The 14,731-nt window shown below is 51.8% G+C and overlaps 1 protein-coding gene across 4 annotated transcripts in view; it reads left to right on the forward strand.

Annotated features, from left to right (window-relative positions):
• Myo16 (myosin XVI) overlaps positions 1-14,731 on the forward strand; it is a 524,759-nt gene that overhangs the window by 472,058 nt on the left and 37,970 nt on the right. The window lies entirely within an intron of this gene.

Consider the following 14,731-nt stretch of genomic DNA (forward strand, 5'->3'; position numbering starts at 1 on the left):
AGTATCACTGAAATGCCGCTGGATCACCAGCAGAGATTGAGGCCAACTCCTGCAAAGCCATCGGTGAGGGCCACTGCCCACTCCAGCTGTGCCAAGTGGAAGTTTTAACATTATCATTCAGTCTCTGACAGGTCCAAAATGAGACTGCAGCCTAAGAACGTCACCTGTCTCTGTGGATCTGGACATGGGGCAGAGGGCTGTACACTCAGCACCCAGGGCTCCTTCACGGCTCCTTCCCCACGTGCAGACTTTGCCTGGCCTAGGTGCTGCTCATTCCCGCTCCACGAAGCTCCCTTCTTCCATGGTGATTGTGATCTGTGTGCGAGTGGGGGTGGCCTGAGGGCCCTGGAGCACACAGGGCTGGGCAGAGGCAGCACACAGCCCCTCGTGTGATTCTCCTCCCTGGAAGGTTGCTGTCCACACTCCTGTCCGACAGCAGTCTCCCTCTTCTGGAAGGAAGGCGTTCCTCTGCCTTCTAGAACCATTTCCAAGCCACATCAAGTTTCCCTCATTTTCTGAATGAGGAAGTCCTGTGGGGAAGCTAGGTTGACATCTCCTGAGAAGGAAGGCCTCCCTCTGTCACCTGGTGGACATTAAGCAAGGATGAGCTCTTAGAGGGTCCCCTTGTAGTGCCAGTAAGCCCAGCTTCTGATACGAGGAGACTGTGTCTCTCTAAGGATTTTTTATTAATTTCTCGACCCCTCTGCAGTACCAAGAATATCTGAGCCTGGGAATTACAGCTATACATTTCAGTGCTTCTCCTTCCCCAAGGTCTAGTAGAAATGATACTTTGTTCATTTACGGTAAGAAATGAGCTTTGGATTTTTATAAACTATCAGCAGCCAAATTTGTCTTTGTTGAAAGCACAAAGCTCTGTTCCTCTAAATTAATTGAGAAGACAATTTTTTAATGCCCAAGTATTTGTTCTGAATGTTTTGCCATTTTCCTCACAGTTTACAACACCTTCTTCTAAATGCCCAAGAATCCATGCAGTGAAATTGTGCATTAACCGGTAGACCTGTTTCCCTCCCAGTCATCCAAGGAGCATTCGCTTCCTGTCAGCACAGGGCTTGGTACTTGAGAATCCAGAAACCTAGATGGAGGCCTGTGGCGTTGCCTCTGCCCTCTCACAGACCACAAGGGAGTGCATCCCCCTCCAGTGAGAGAAGTTCTGGAACGTGAGTGAATCTTTAACCATTGGATCCTGGGCCATTTGTGGATCCAGAGTTGGACTCCACCTGGCCAGGAGCCTCAGCAGTGTGCGTGCACCTTCTGTGGAAAGAGATTTTATACATGTCACCAGATTCTCAAAAAATGCCAGGGATCTGGGAGGAATGAGGGAGAGCTGCCTCAGAGGCGCGTACAGGTGAGTTCAGCAGCCAGGACAGGGAGCTGTGAACCCCCAGCCTCTTAGAGGGCCTCTTTCCAGAGCTGCTAGGGGGCAGGAAGAGAGGGAGGGGGCAGTGGGTGGCCCAGGTTCTCCAGGTGCAGAAGGGGGGAACAGGCAGAGCAAGCAGAAGACCAAAGATGGGGTGGGACATGCAGGTCCTGGATACACGGCTGCTTTAGAAGGTGGCCAGGGGAGTGGGGGGAGGAGAGGGAGGACAGAAGGCATCACGTGCTTGGAGTCAGAGCAGGCGTGCTTTCTACTGGATGCACCTCATCAGCTTCGTGATAAGGCCCTGAAAAATCTCCGCTGCTTCTCTTCTGTCATGTGAGAATTCAACAGGAACTCGCAGGATCTCTCCTACAAAGGATGCCAAGTGCTAGAGAAGGGAAAGGACAAGGACGCGGGGACTCCAGGTGTGTGCAGGTGACCTCCCTGGAAGGGGTGCACCCAGGTGCCCCGGGTCCCATGTCAACGGCGCTATTCCACAGTAGTCAGAGCTGACACTTGGGTGGCTCTCTGCTTTGGGCCAAGCACATCAGCCTCTCTCTCCCTAGGTCTTCGCCCCTGTGAGGAGGTGAAGAGCTGTTATGTCCCTGTCATTAAAGAAATCTGACTTTGGCCAGCTACCTGATTCTCCGTAATCACAGGAAGAAATAGCCTCACCCCCAGGAATCAAAATAGATCTCCGTTCTCCCAACCCCTGAGTTACTTCTATTATGCTATTCTTAGTCTCTGAAAACTATTGAAATTAAAATAACTATGCAGAGACCCTGACTGAGAAAGGAATTCCCTTCTAAGTTAAATAGAAACTTATTACCCGAAAAAGATGGGGGGTGGGCAGCAGATAAGACCTTCTGGCCCCCTTGTCAGTGTCCTGAGAAACATCCACGTGCAGGTTGTAACTGAGAGCACCTTCTTCTCCTGCCCTCTGCTCCACCCCTCCCTTCCTCACCTTCTCTGACACCTGTCCCAGAAGTGCCCCTGTGGCCTTGGAACCCTCCATGTCCCCTTGCCTGGGCCCCTCTAAGGCTCTGCCTGGGAACTGAGGTTGAACTCCCCTGCCAAGTCCCACCCAGCATCTCGCCTTTACTCCTGGTGCCAATGTGAACTTCAGTCTCAGAAGGGGGTGTCAGGCACCTGCGCAGGGTCCCCAGCAACTAGATGAGTAGTGAATGAGCCCTCAGCTTGTGCTGGGAGCCTTGCTGAGGGCAGGGCAGATGGCCAGCAGTGACCTTCAGTCATCGTGACCAAACAGAGAAAGACACCCAAAAAGTTTCCTCTCTCTCTAGTACCTTTCTGAAAAAAATAAAAGGCAGGAATTCAATCTTTTGTAAATCGTGTGAACATAGAAGACTTGATGACAGCAAAGTGACAAACTTAATTAACCAGACGACTGCCAGACCTGTGCTCATCGTCCCCTCTGTGCCCATTGGCTGGAAGAAAGTGAAATTCCTTGCCTCAGGACAGTGGTATTTCCAGGAGGCCACAGTGCTTCCTCTTTCTTTGAGATCCAGGGACAAAAACCAAGTGGAGAGTAACAACAATTCAATATTTAGATCAATCTGATCAAAAAGTTGCCCTTTGCCTTGTATAAATCATCCTGGGAAATTACCTTAACACACTGGCTGTGAATCTGCACCGTGGGCATGTCAGTCAGACCAGAGATGTGCATCCAGCATCAACAGGTCATCAGTCTTCAGAGGAGCTACACGCAGCCAAGAAGCCATTACACGAGGATGTCGTGCAGGGCACCTTCGCAGAAGAGTCTGCCCTACCTGAAACCCTGAAAATAAGGCGGGCCTTTCAGCCGTGGATTATCTCGTAACAGCCCACTGAAGGAAGCAGCTGCTGTGTGCTGTGTGTCTCTGCGCTGGATTAAACTCCCACTGGGGGTTCCAGGGAGCGGTCTAGTGCTCCGTCCTCTAAGCCACTCAGCAGCTCTCCTTAAGCAAGGGGATAAAGACCTCCCTGACTCCCTGCATCTCAGGACTGCCACGTGGTACTGTGTCCTGGGTTTTCTTCCTTCTGTGAAGAGATGCTCCGGGGTGACAGGGTACACGGGATGCTTTCCCACAGAGGTGCTGGACAGAAGCCTTGAGCGATCTCCTAGAGTGTCAGAAGGAAAGACGGATCTCTCCATTACCCACCGTACATAGGTCCTTCATGCCTGACCCGAACCATTTTCATCATTAATCTTGGATTAGACTGGAAAGTTCCACACCATTAGTGAGCTAGCTATACTGATTTCACTGTACCTGTACCTTACCCCATGACCAAGGACGCCAACACTGGGCACTGGACAGCCTTTAGGCTTCTGGCCACTATCCTGGCCTCTCCCTGAAACCTTCAGTTCTCTTCCCTACAGCCTGAGCACTGGCAATCGCTGGCCACCTGCAGTTTAACAGTGCGAATCAATGATAAGAAGACAGTAAATGACAATGTGACTGTTTTCTCCCACCAATGGCTGGGTTCTAGATCACGCAGAGCCCCTGGGCAGGCACGTGCTGAGTGGAAGGCTACAGTGATCTACGGTGGAACCCAGTGGCACATAGTGTGTGCTTTGCCCAAAGTCCCTAGAAACCCAAAAAGAGCTTCTCCATGCCCCCAACTCTGGCCCCTAATCAAACATAATCTTCTGAAAGAAACTTCCATTTTAAAGAAAGTCGAACAGGCATGTGTGCAATTGGTACATGAGAGTTTTTCAAAGGAAAATCTGCATATTGTGGTTTTGTCCGTTTCCTTTCATGGAAGATGGAAGATCCAGGAAGAAGTGGGTGAGCCGCACCTGGGCCAGGCCATGGGCACAGCCCTCGCGGAGCTTCTCCAGGGGCCAAAGCACATGGAAGCCTCAGCTGTGCAGTGCAGTCCTGTCCCCTTAGTGGTCCTTCTCAGGCAAGGTCACCTGCCAAGAACATGGGCTGGGTTTGACAGCAATAGGGAGGAGGAGGAGGAGAGAAGGACAAATATCTGCCTTCAAGAAGGGTGGGCCCTTCTCCCAGTGCACATGCCCCTCCTGATGGACAGCAGTGTCCCCCAGCAGATCCTCTAGGGAAAAATAGCATCTTTGACCCCTCTTCAAGGGAATTGCATTGACCTTGTCTCCTGATGTCTGACTGGCTCTACAACTGCTAGAAATAAAGTCCTCCACGATGTCAACAGATAAACTGCCGTAAGAATAATCACACAGACCTCAGGAAACAGAGCCTAGGCCGCTGCATCCCAGCCCACCGCCTGCCCTCCGTCCCGGGGAGCCCGTTTCCACCTCGGAAGCCTTGGCACAACTGGGGCCTGGCTGGACCTCCTGCGCGTCACAGCAGACAGCAAACTCTAATTGTTGACATTAATTTCACGGAAGCAGTTGCAGCTTGGCAGGGGGTCTCCGCCAGGCACTCACCCGGGCTTGAAATCATCTCTAATTTAGAGGTGGGGGACAGGGACTCAGGAAAGAGGTGTGGTGTTTTATATATGGTGATGTGGGACCATAAAGATGTCTCTTTAATCTGATGATCATTAGAAAACCCATGGTGTGGTCCAGCTGCTAACCAGAGTGCATTTCCACGTCTAGAGATGGCGTGATTACGGGGATCTGCTCAATGGCGTCAGAAATGTCTTGTGTTTCTCAGAGAAGTTTTCTATGACATGGCCTCTGGACGTGAAGTTCTTCTCAGGAATTAAAGTATCAGAGGTCAACTTCAGCCAAAGTGACAAAAGGACCAGTACTATTTGGTATCACCATTTTGTCTCAGGATTTCAGTTTTAGAAAAAGAGTTAAATAAGGACAAGCTTCATTCATTTATTGGGAAAAAAAGTGTGGTGGATCCCTTGGGCTGTGGGCTCCCTCAGAAGCAGTGGTGCTTGGAAACCTGAGGAATCCAGTGTGTCTGAGGAGGAAGGTCGTGGTTTTCCTGAGGACACTAACTGCGTGTCCCTAGCTGCCCGACTGCCCTCAGGCCTGAGAAACCTCCAGTTTTACTCCAAGTATTCTCTCCTCCTTTATCGTTAAGTGCTTGTCCCACCCACGGAGTGATCTCCCAGCCACACTTGCAGTGCACCCTCTGCAGCACTGTCCTGGGAGGGAGAGGAAACTGGACCCCAGGACAGGGTTCCAGCACAGAAGAGCGCCACCTCCTCCACGGGAGGCAGTGCAGTCCTCACCCTGCACACGCAGGAGGTCCCCAAAAGGGCACGATCAAATGCCGTGTTGTAGTAACTCCACTGGGCTACGTGGAAAGGACTCTTTTTCCCTTGCTGTTTTTTATTCATTCTCACATAGACACATGTACAGGTTCAAGTGTTTTTCAGAGTTTGGAATATTTGCACAGATATAATGCACTATCTTGGGAATAGGACCCGGATGTAAACATGGGATTCATTCATGTTTCTGTACACTTTACACACAGAGCCTAAAGGCAATTTTATAAGATGTGAATGGTTCATGGTATTGAATTTTCTACTGTAGGGATCATGTCAATGCTTGAAAGGTTTCAAATTGTGAAGCATTTCTAATTTTGAATATCCAGATTAGCGATGCTAGACCTGTAAAAGGAGGATTGATGGGAAAGGATTAGCCGTGGAGCCACCTGAAGAGGAGAATCCCAGCACCCACCACCCTGTGCAGGCCTTGGCCTGTGGCTCTGGGTGAAGTGCAGACCCACAGGACCCCTGTGTCACCTGCCTCCAGCATTGTCCCTCCTAGGTGACAGGCATCTACTCTGCGACACAGAGTCACTACTGGGGTCAGGGCAAGTTTTGCCACATAAGCACCAGGACTGAGTCCAGCCAATCACCTGCTGTGACAGGAGCAGTCCCTGTGGCTCGCTAACAATCCCATGGACATTTTTAGTTGACTCTTTAAGGCCTCAGAGGAGCAGCTGGTGGGGCTGCTCTGCCCCTGATGTCCCCAGTGCTGCCACCTCGCCCAGTTGTCCTGCCACCTGGGTGTCGCCCAGGTCTGGCATCTTGGCTGAATGTCCACACAAGGTCTCGGGCTGGCCCTTCCAGATGGCCCTGGCCTGGGCCCTTTGCATTGTCAAGTGCTTCAGCTGGGACTTTCTCAGCGAGTTCTGAGCAGGGGCTGTGGCCATCATGATGACCTCTTCTCCCTTTTTCACTTCTGCTGGTTCTCCCTGTTCAGTCCAGTTTTGTTTTGTGTTCAGCTGACGAAGAACAGCACGCCAGCTGCCCATCCAGCTGAGGGTGTCCACTGAGCTGAAGGGCAGGGCCTTCCTCTGCCTGCTTCCAGGGACTATGAGAAGGGCCATTTTCCTGAACAGCGGCATGAGGAGCCACTGCCCATTCACCCTTTCAGGTCCCTGGATCTGCATCCCACCTGGCAGGAGGAGAAGTCAACACAACAGAAGCGAAAGTGACCTGTCACCTGCAGACCCCTGCAGGAAACAAGCTGTGGGCCAGACAGGCGTGTGGTTTAGGGACTGCACCTTTGACCAGCTTTATACCAGGAGCTGCACAAAGACAAGGAAAGGCTTCGAAGAGATTGTCCCCGCTGTGGCAGGGGCGAAACAAATGGGCAAATGCAGATCCAGTTGGTTAAGTTTAAGAGGAAATTGGCGTGACTTAACTTTTTGTGCATTCCTGGAGTCAATCAATTCTGAATTCTTTAGAAATGTAACCAGTCTGTGGGTCCTGGCTGTACCACAAGAGCCATTGCTGAACCAGGGCACTCGGTTCTGGCCTCTCCATCTCCAGCAGACCGGGAAGGCCTTCTCTCCGTACTTTTCAGCGACTGTTAGCACAGGGGGTGGTTAGAGTCTCTTGCACGTGGCTTAGGGTCAGTTAGAACCGCGTTGTTCAAAGTGTGCACAAGTTCACAGCACACGTCTCCCCCGGGACATCCTGCTCTCCTCCCACTGATCCACATGTTAGGTCTCCCCCCTCGTTGGACCACTGTGCCTGTGGGACTCTTCATCCTGACCTTTCTCCTTTGAAGAGACAGGAAGAGAAATACTCTGGTTGTCTGTCAATCAAAGAAAGACCAGTTCCCTTCCCGGGAGGCGAAGACTAAGTTCTTATTTCTGATTTTCCTCATGTGCAGTTGAAACTCTCCGAGAAATCAGATCTAAAAGGAATTGCCCCTCTAACTCAAACCAGATTTGGTTTAACACAAACTGGATGCTGACCTCGGGTCAAGGGGAGCCTGTCCAAATTTAATTATGTACTTTCCAGGTATGCCTGAAGGCAGGTCCAGCTGTGATGTCTGGTCTTATAAATGAGACTGTGAGAAGGCCCAGAGAGCACAGGCACCACGCTCTGTGTCTGTCCCCTTCCTGAGCCCAGGTAGGAAAGAGTCCTGCACTCCCTGGGCCCAGTGGCCTTTCCTGGGAGGACTCTTCCTGTAGAGTGCCATGAGAGCCACAGCCACGGGCGTCACGGGTGCCACGCGCCTCATACTCCTTGTGCCTCCCAAGCGCTCTCAGAGCTAGGGCAGCCCGGCTGCCAGCCTGTCTTCCTCCTGCCCCACTGGAACCTGGGTCCTGTCTCCTGATTCCAAAATGCACTGTAAACCATCACCCTCTCAGGAGCCAGGGAGGTGAGTTTCAAGCCTTCTCCTTCAACAAACACTGCTGCTCGCCTCCCCCTGGCTGTCCTTGACCTCCTATGGCAGCTCCCGGTGCAGCCACCCCTGCCCAGCCCTGCCCTGCGGCCTGCACCCGCTTCCCCTCTGCACTCTGCTTTCACCTCCTGGCTCCCAGGACCAGCTCCTCCTGGAAGAAGCCCTTCCCGAGGGGTTCGTAGGCTCCACTCAGCTGCACAGCCCTGGGCCCGCTCCTGCTGCAGAGAGAGCTGCTGGGGTTAGCACAGGGACTTCGGACTCCCCTTCCTCTAGCACTCCCGGTCCTTCCGCCGCTGCCCGAGGCTGAATCTCACTGCTGTTCCAGTCCTAGTCTCACCTCGAGGCTCACACGCTTTTATTTACCAAGGAAATGTTTTTAGAACCACTTTCCTTTTCAGACTACACCCTTTCTCAGAAAGCCTGTGGACGCAGTCTGTGATGCCTCAGGAGCCACAGCCCTGCTCCCGGCCCCACACGGAGCCCTGGGCGGAGCCGCCCCTTCCTCTGCCTCCTCTCCCTGTGCTGTCCAGCCTCCAGAATCCCGGTGCCCTCCTCCTGCCGCCCTTCAAGCTCTGCAGTGGGCTCCCGGGGCCTCTTCTGCTCCTCTCAGCCCTGGTCACCCGCCACCCTAACACTAAGGCGCCCTGAGGGCAGTCACCCTTTGAGCTGGGTCCCGGAGAACCTGAGAAGCGGCTCCCTGGCGAGGCTCCGGGGACGCCCTTGTCAGTGGGCCGGCATCTCCAGTCGGACGAGAGTCCCTGGAGCTTCCCAGAGTTTTCACTCCTCGACCTTCCCCTACTGATGGGCTGTCCTCTCTGCCTTCCTCCTGGCTCTCACCAGTTTGCACCACGACTTCCTCCCATTCACTGGGTCCTCTCGGCACTCTGCAGTGGGAGCATGGGAGGGATTATTTCCTGCAGGTGCGTGGGTTGTAAAGCACAAAGCCACGTCGTGGCGTGACGTGCCGACCCTGCAGGGCTTGAGAACATGTTGAGTGCACGAGAACTCTCCAGTCTGAGCAGCGCGGCTGGCCGACCGCTCACGCCCTGCTCCTCTGCCTTCAGTTCTCAGCACCCCGGGGGGCAGCCGCCGGGCTCCGGGCTTCGTGGGCAAGCTCTGCCTTTTGCCAGGCTTCCTGCAGCCGTTGACTTGAGAAGTGCTTGTGTCAGTCATAGGCCTCTCCTCCCTCAAGTGTGTGCAGGGACTTTCCCCAGCAAGAAGCCTCTTGTGCCCTGCAGAGTCTGCATCCTTGGCCCCTTCCCTCTCTCCGCCTCCCTCCTTCTCCCCTCCATTCCTGTTCCTTCCTCTCACATCAGGGTGGACTTGTGAGATGGCCCAGGTACTGCCTGAGGAGTCAGACCCCTCCCCCATGGGCACTCCTGGAAACATCCCTGACAGCCACAGTTGCCTGGTGGTCTCACTCCAGGACTCCACCCGTGTTCTCCCGAGGATGTGAGTCCCTCCAGGGCAGGATGACTGCTAGAGCCCTCTATGCCTGGGCCAGGTTCCATTTCCAGGGACAGAAGCTTAGACAGTTGGAGGTAGGTAAACTTTTTTTAGAAATGGCCAGTGAAGATTTAGAGAGTGAAGTGAACCTCTGTTTTTTTTTTTTTTGTTTTTTTTTTAAGTACAGTACACACTCACAGGAGCTTATAGAAGCAAAGAAATAATCCCTCCGATGTTCCCACTGTCTGAGTCCCTCTCTGGGCCTTGGGGAGGGGGTCGGGGTGCACAGAGCCCCACTCACTGCAGTCCTGGTGAGCTGCTGCACCCAGACACCAAGAATTCAGGATCACATTGGCTCAGAAAAAGCACTCCAACACTTACCAAATTGACTTTAACTTGCTGGTGCTGGAAACTGTAGACTGATGTAAGACTTTAAAAAGACTAAATATGTGTGGCCCTTGCACGTGGACAATTGGCAGGACATGGTGAAACTACATGAGAACTTCAAACCTGATGTCAGGTATCGATTTCAAATCTCCACGCTCAGGTAGAAAGCAAATGGCTCCGGTGCTTTGAATACTAGAAAATGTTCACTGGGGGCAATGAGATATCTTCCTGACCTTATGATTTTAAGTTGAAATTGGACCTCCAAGGCACATTACTCCCTTTGGAAGTCCTTTCTCACATTTCCATCATCTGATGTGAAGGGAGGAGTGCTGTCTTGGTGCAGGGTCCCACCAGACACACCTGCGTGGGCTGGATTGAGTAAGCCTATCAACTGTTTTACAGTCACAGGGTGCAGCTGTGCTGGGAAAACACAATCTTTATGACAATAATGTCGTCACACTTTGTTTCTTGTTTGTTCCTTCTTTTTCTTTTCTTCCAACCCACACTGAGTGACTTCCCCTTGCCTGGCACTGCTGTGGGCCCTGGAGCATGGCACGGGGAGGGCTTGGCTCCCAGGGCCCATGTTCTAGAGAAGGGAGACAGAGCCAGCCAGCCAGGGAGAGCAGTGTGCCCAGAGCCAGAAGCACTGGGTGGAAAACTGAAGCATAGTGGGGACAGAAGTGGGGACAGAAGCTGCCCTGGCCTGGGGAGAGGGCTGCTGTGCTCCAGGGGTGACCGTCCTGCCTCCTGGGGAGTGGACAACATGAGGAGCTGCTGTGCTCCTGCGGAATGAGGGGTGCAGAGAGGCCAACAGGCTCCTCCAGGACAAGCAGGCGTCCGGCGTGGAGGGCCACGCAGCCTGTGGATCTCAGCTCAGGTAAGAGCCAGCAGAGAGGGAGCCGGTGGGACCTGACCTGTGTTGGAAGCGGGCTCCTCACTGAGCACTGGTGACATTCTGTGCCAGATGGGCCTCGTCGTGGGGGCCCCTGTGCATCGTGGACATTTTGCCATATGCCTGGCCTCCCTACACTAGATGCCAGTGGCCTCCCTCCCCCAGGTGTGACAGCTAGGAATGTCTCTAGACACCCATGAGGTTGCCCTGGGGTGTGGGGGGATCACCTCCTATAGAAAACGGGTAAAAGAATCATAGCCACCCAAAATGACATTTAAATTATATAAAAATAACCGGAGAAGTGAAAAACTATATTAACATTTAAAGATTTTTAATCTCATTAGATTAAAATTCACTTTAAATGTGTCTACATTGCATACTTGTGTGGAATAATCATATCCTAATATGAAGGCCAGAACTTCATCTTTGAGTCACATGCTGATGTGATTCACCTCACCTGTGTTTGTGGAAGAGGCAAAGGTCACAGAGAAACAGAGAACTCTGTTTAGAGGCTTAAAAAAACAAACCCTTAGGTATTTAAGCCTGCTGGTGCTACCATCACCATGCACCCAGCTAGAACAGGCACTGGATTGCACACCATATATTTCATGAGACGCAGAGACACAAAAATGCCTGTGGGATTTTTGTGGGACTAGATGGGATTCTCCTTACTTCTTTGGTTTGCTTAGGTCCTTCGAGAGTGTCACCTCTTTTCTTTCTGGGTGACTTTTCTTCGCCCTCACAGTGCTGATGTCCACTGCTTGGAGGCACACATGGGCTTGGTGACTTTATTTGCTCTGAATCATTCCCAAATTCTTCATGAAATATGCATCTTGCATGAGTGCTTTAGGGACAAAGGCCTCTCCAGATAGAATGCCAGTGTGCCCTTCATTTGTCTTTGCTTCAGTGCTGTGCCCAGGTAATGGGTGGTCTGGGCAAGGAAGGTTGCCAACCTGCCCTCTCTAAGCTGCCCCTTCACAGCAAAATCGTATTACCCAGGGCTTCTGCACTGGCTCTCCTGGGGTTAGATGGAGAGGTTAACAAGGCAGGCACAGGTGCTGGGGCACAGATGGGTTTAACTGGGGGTAAGGGTGCTGAGGAGCACACACCGGCCCATACGCAATGAGCCAGGACTCCCCTGCTAATATGGGCAGATAAGGACCATCCCAAAAGAACATGAATATCAGCAAAGGAACTAAGGAGGGAAGACCCAACACAGAGGAACTCAGCGATGACGTGTGGGTGGACGGCAGAGATGGTGCCCTGTCTGGTGGCCCCTGTCTCCCTGTGTCACTCCTGTGCTCCCACATGCTGACTTCTCAGGTCGCTGCTACCTGGCTCTTCAGACAGGGAGTTCTTCCTGTGCCTTCTCAGAGCTGAAAGGCCCCCTCAGGGAGACGGTGCCCTGACCTGACCGTGCTGCCAAACCTTGAGGACGCACAAGTGTTCCCTCCCGTGGAGTTTACCTCGGGACTCCGCCACCATGATTCACTCCTCACCTTCATCTGCTGGAGAGTACCGGGCACACAGTAGGCACTCAATAAATACCCAAATTGAAGGGTAGAAAACTAAACTAGCCCAAACAGAAATAAAAGCAGGTGAAGGGCTGGCTTAAATGGCTTTAAACGGAAATTTTTCACAGACAGAAGTTCTGGACTGGACCAAAATGAATGATCCTTCATTTAGTTTCAGCCTGTTCCAGATTGGCGGTCAGGAACAGCAGAGATCCTGACACTGCAGACCAACCGAGCTGTCTGTTTCCGTCACTATCCTTGCGGGTGCTGGCTGGGCGGAAGGCCTTTGACTGAGTTTTCATGTGCAAGGGAGTCAGCAGCCAGGCTGGCTACTGGGCGTTTAACTGGGTTAGATAAGTTCTTCAGCTTGGACTTTGAAGCTGTGACATTTGTAAATTAAACTTATGTTTAACTGGTACCAAAAAACTTGTACATACTCATGGGGTAGCACGTGATGTTTTGAAACCTGTGTACATTGAATAATGTTTAAATCAGATTATCGAGTCTGCCTCTCCAGACATTATCATTGCTTTGTGTTGAAACATTCTTTCTTCTGGAGTCTTTGAAATCCACAGTATGCCTTTGTTGTCTGTAGTCACCCCACTGTGCCGAGCGCCCAGAACTCCTGGCTCCTGTCAACTGTAACTTAGCACCAGGGATCCACCGGCCCCTCTCTCCCTTCCCTTATTTGCCCCACCTCTGGTACCCACTGTCCTCCTTTCCACTCTGGTGGGATCCAGGTTTTTAGGTTCCACGCAGGGCCTGTCTTTCTGTGCCTGGTAACTTCCTTTAACCTAAAGACTTCTGTTCCATCCCCTTGCTGTGAAGGCCGTGATTTCTTTCTTTGTTGAGTTTGTGCAGGGCACTCCTTGTCTTTGATCAGCTGGTGGGTCTGCAGGTTGCTTTCGAGTCGTTGCTGGTGGGGAGCAGAGGGTGAGCACAGGAGAGCAGGTGTCCCCGACATGCTGACTTCGCTTCCTTTGGTATGTGCGCCATGAGGGGGGTTGCAGGGTCACGCTAGCTCCATCCTCAGCCTACTGGTTTCCACTATGGCTGTGCCAGTTTGCACTCCTGTCTCCTGTCCTTGGCAGCACCTGCCGTCTTTGTCTTTGACGTAGGCCTTCCACCTGGACTCGAGTGGAGGTTCACTGGGTTCTGATTTGCACTTCCTTGATGGCTGGTAATGCTGAGCATTTTTTCCTATGCCTTTTGGCCACTTGTATGTCTTCTCTTGAGAAATGTCTGTTTAGGTCTATTGCATATTTTTTAATTGGTTTTTCTGCTCTGGAGTTTGGGGCATTCCTTATATATTCTGGATACCAGCCCACGGTCAGAGGCAAAGTTTGCTGATGTTTCTTCCCAACCTGTGAGCAGCCTTTTCCTTTTGATGATCATTTCCTTGGCTGTACAAAGGCTTTTAGATTGGGATAACCCCCTCCTTCTCTTTTTGTGTTTTGTGTTTTTTCTCTTGGGGTGTTATCCAAAAACTCCCTGCCCTTTCCAATGTCCTGAAGTGTTACCCCTGTTTCTCCTGATAGTTGCACTGTTTCAGGTCTCATGGAGAAGCTTTAATCATGCATCCTGCTGCGTGTGGATATCCGACTTTCTCAGCATCACTTTTGGAGATGGTCATCTTTGCCCAATGTGTGTTGTGAGCACCATGTGGAAAACACCTGGCCATATATATGGATTACTTCTTAGCTCTCTCTCCCGTTCCTTGGGCTACGAGTCTGTTTTTACACCAGTGCTGTGCCGTTTTGATCCCTGTGACGTGGTAGTCCATGCATCCTGCTTCTTCCTCCTTGCTCAGGAAGGCTTTGGCCATCTGAGGATTTTCTGCATGGACTCTCTGACCAGGTTGCCTTCATTCTCTCAATCCAGCATCTTCCACCTCTCAGTCTTCAGCTGTGTCTTCCTTTTTGGGTAGAGCAGGCTGTGCTTTGTGGATGTTAGCTCATGAGAGGTCCCTGCAGGGACGTGACCAAGGTCCTGACCTGTGGGTGGGAGATGCAGGGTGGATGGGGGAGCACCTGGAGGGGGAGGGAATGTGGAATAGCACATGAAACCTGAAAGAGGAACATGCCTGGGAGCCACATGAATGCAGGGACCAAGGAGCAAGGGAGGCAAAGTCACCGAGGGACAGTCAGGAAGCTCAGGCCTGGAGAGTCCAGCCTGGACAGATGAGCTCTGGAGGCTCCCGCCTTCCCAGTCCCTCCCCATTGCCTGTTTGCTTCCTGCGCCTCCTTCCTCCTCTCTCCCTACATTTTCTGCCTCCACTTTTCTTCATATTGTAGGCAATAGCTGTTCTTCCAAGAATTTTACGCATGGAAAGGACATTATTTAATTTGATTTTTAGTGGGAAAAAAACTGAACAGTAACCAGAATATAGGGTTAAAATTCTATTCTAGTTCTTTCCAGCTGTGTGACTTTGATTGACCTCAATTCCCAGCAAAATATGGGTAATGTCTCTGCCTCTTGGGATCTGGGTTATTGGGGTCAGGGATGATAACACACTGTTTTGCCATGAACCA

The sequence above is a fragment of the Ictidomys tridecemlineatus genome, chromosome 6, assembly GCF_052094955.1.
Source record: "Ictidomys tridecemlineatus isolate mIctTri1 chromosome 6, mIctTri1.hap1, whole genome shotgun sequence".
Lineage (NCBI taxonomy): Eukaryota > Metazoa > Chordata > Mammalia > Rodentia > Sciuridae > Ictidomys > Ictidomys tridecemlineatus.